Below are 3,793 nucleotides of genomic sequence, written 5' to 3'. Positions count from 1 at the left end.
TAAGTCATGTTGTGAGAATGCAGCTTGACAGAAAACAGTTCATCTTAACTTTTACTATAAAATGATAAATGACAAAGAGAGCTGGCTGATGAATATACGATCACAGATGTGCGTGAAGAAAAACAAAATATATGCAGCCGTATTTGAATGACACATCTGGATCCATAAGATTGATGATTAATGTGTTTAAAGTCTCGGTTTTTATTGTTCCAAAGAAGACCTTCATGGAGCTTTACATATTTCCATCTTGGCCTCGTTCTGAAGCCCTGAAGTCAAATCTGGGGAAGGAATTTCTCAACAATGGACTTCATTTGCTCCGTTATGTTTGGCCTAATGTTGCTCTTGTTCTCGCCACGCTCTCAGCCCACCGGGAGTATCGTGTGAAACCTCCGGAGCACAGAAATCTCACCTTTCCCCTAACGCACGACAAGGAACCATTTTGGAATAAGTTATCACAAGAACACAAGCTTTTCAAGACTGAAATAACTGAATAAATTAACCTTTAATCTCAATACAAAAATCTTTGTTGCCTCAATATGACACAAGTAAAGCACTATCGCTACTAAACAAGCTTTGTTATCATGAGATAATCGGATAAGTGAGTTGGTATTTGAGATAATCTCACAAAAAACACATTTGTAAGTATGTCCTCTCTAGGCTTCCATACACAATGACAAATTCAGAAAACAACATATCTGAATGTAGACTGTGTTTTTAAATATGGGATTTTGTTTATTGTGTTGTTTCCTGATTTTGTTGTTGTGTTTTCTGTTTGTTTTTATGTTGTTTATGCAACATGTATCTTTTCAATAACATATTTCTGAAAAGTTTTGTTTTCTGAAATAAAAGGTCTTGTTTCTTTTTTTTTTTGTTCTCCAAAATGATGCGGCTTATTATCTTGTTGTTTGGGTGTCTCTCTGTTATATGTTTACTGACACAACAACATATTTTTCTGTGCTTTGTGTGCTGTGTTTTGTGGGTGTTTTGTGAATTGGTAAATGTGTGACAGATCAGGATTTCAGTTCATGTAGATCAGTACTGTTCAGCTGCAGCTCCACTTGCATGTGGAGTTCCTCAAGGCTCCATCTCGGGCCCAGTCCTGTTTTTATTGGACATATATAGCCTTTGAGGTCCTTTTTTTTATTTTGATATTCTACTTTGATGCTTTGCTGACAATTTTTTAGATCTACCTGCCTATTATTATAAAACTAATGCTTCTTTGGACTATCTCAATGACAATAAGGCATAGAGGCATCAATTCAGTTGTCAAAGAAGCTTCAACTACAACTCTTAGGTCAATTTAAAGCCCGACTTTCAAAGATTTGAAGAGGCTATTCTGGTTAAAAAAAAACCCAAAGGCTTCTGCTTTTAACAGGAACAAGAAAACAGAAGCATAAAACACCAGTGTTGGCCTCTCCATTGGCTTTTTGTCCATTACAGGATTGATTTTAAAGTTTTACTGTTGGTTTTTAAGGCTCTTAAAGCTCTTGGCCCATCAGCACATCAACAGGCTGTTTAACAGCATCGTTCTTCATTTAGAGCACTGAGGTCGAACATTCAGAAGCTTTTAAATGGGCCAAGTTCCAAACAGGAAAAGGTTATTATAGTTGCTGCTTCTGTTTTGTGGACTAATTTACATACAGAGCTAGGAAACCCTGGGTTTTGACTCAAGGGGAGCTTAATGTCTTGACTTTATACATTGTGTTTTTTTATATTGAATGAAATGACTTTTTTACTTAGTTTCACCCTTTGTAGTTTGCTGTTTTTTAAATATTGGTCCTGATTTTGTTTGTATTTGTTGGACGCGAAACTGACGTCTATTTTTAAATCTCCTGTGTTTTCAATTTCATTTTCTCCACTTGTGTATAAAATCGATAAAATAAAACCCTATGGTATTTGTGCATTTCCTTTGTGGGGGTGTTTTTGAAATGAGAACCTCATTCATAGGTGACACCACTTTGATGCATTCACTGGACAACATGCCTCATATGGTGATTCGGCTCAACCGGTCGTTCCTTCTGATGGGCAACTTGTTGACTTTCCCATCATTAAAATGTCATCATTCTTGTCATCACTGCCTGCAAACATTTAAAAAATGACCTCTTCAAAAGTAGAACTCAAGACAGAATACAATACCTTGCATTTGAAGCTGTGGGAACTATTATCAGACTACAGAGCACACTTTTTTAGTGAAAAGCAACAATAAGGAAGTGGGCTGGATGTCAGTTATTTGAACATTTTGACGTCCTTTAAAAGCTTTCACTGTTAGGATACAAGTCACACGGACCACTGATACTGAAATACCCCTTGAAGGGAACAAAAAAATGGAAGATTTGAACAGAAGCCATGAGGTAATCAAGCTTTCATCTGCTCCCAACAAAAGAGCTCCACCAGACCAAGCAGCGACATGTGGTTTTGTCTGAAAGGAAAGCCGGTTACAGTTCCTCACATAAGAGTGCCGACATTTTTTTACCTGTCATGGGAAAAAGAAAGTGCTCCCATTTTCAACTCTAGGGTTTTACGTATCAGGATAGAATAAAAAAAATATTCAAAACTAAGCTCAAGTATACAAATGAGATCAAAATAAGTGAGGTGTACCCATGATGCACAGTGCCATGTTTGCACTGTCATGATCTTGTTTTACATGTGTGTTTGCAGATTTTACTTCTTATTGTGTTTAGTTCTTGAATCATGTGTAGTTTTTATATTTTTTTTTTTGTGAGATGCCTTGTGTTTCTCGTCTGCTCTGTTGGTTTCCTCCCTGTGTCATGATTTCTGCTTTCAGCTCCTCGTCGCTCACCTGTCCGTCGTTTGCTAATCACTAGTTCCTCATCCCTCCCAGTTCTGCTGCTCCCAGCTCACGTCTACTGTTCAGTCTCTTAGCCTGTTGCTCCATGCCTCCTGTGCGCCGTTGGTTTTCATTCGTGAGTTTGTTTGCTGCCTCGACATTCTTCTTTCCTAGCCTGTCTTCTTGCCTACACTTTGGGTTCTTCAGACAAGAAGTTTGGGACAAAGACAGCAAACGCCTCATACCAGGCATGGTAGTGGAAGGGTTTGGGCTTTGTTTTGCAGCGACAGGATCTTGGCACCTTTCAGTCAATGAGTCGACCATGAACTCCTCTTCATACTGAAAGTATTCCAGAGTCCAATAATGAGACTAGCTGTTCGACAGTTACACCACAAAGATCCCAAACACAGCAGCAAATGTCTGAAAAATAAAAAAAATAAATAAACTATTGCAATGGATGGGTCGAAGGCCACACCTTTGCCTGACTGAAACGCTGAGGAGGCTTAAATCTTTGCAGACTTCATTGAACTAAAGCAGTGTTGTAAAGAAGAGTGGGCCAAGATTCCTCTAAAAATGATGTGCGAGGCCAATAAAGTCAAACAGAAAACAACAGAGTTGTCGCTGCTAAAGGAGGCACAAGCTGCTGAATCATGGGACGCGCTTAGTCTTTCCACACAGCATCTAAATCAGTGAAGACACGGTGGAATCTTTTGCACTTTTAGTACTCTTGAGGTTAAATTTGTATAAATTTGTATTCCTTAACTTGATAAGGACCAGACTTTTTTATTTTTTATTTTATTTAATGTCCTGATACATAACACGCACTTTCATCCTCCAAGCAGGAATGTAAATAACTTCCTTCTGATCCATCAGGTCCCTTCCTGGTGGAGCAGCTTACCTCTGCTGAACCCTGGTCTAAGCCCCGCCCCCCTCTCTGGCTCCGGGCCCCGCCCTGGCCCCCACGCTGCCTCGCACCTTTATCCCCGCAGAGGGGCGGCTCCTCGG

The sequence above is a fragment of the Kryptolebias marmoratus genome, linkage group LG13, assembly GCF_001649575.2.
Source record: "Kryptolebias marmoratus isolate JLee-2015 linkage group LG13, ASM164957v2, whole genome shotgun sequence".
Lineage (NCBI taxonomy): Eukaryota > Metazoa > Chordata > Actinopteri > Cyprinodontiformes > Rivulidae > Kryptolebias > Kryptolebias marmoratus.
This window is presented reverse-complemented; position numbering follows the sequence as displayed.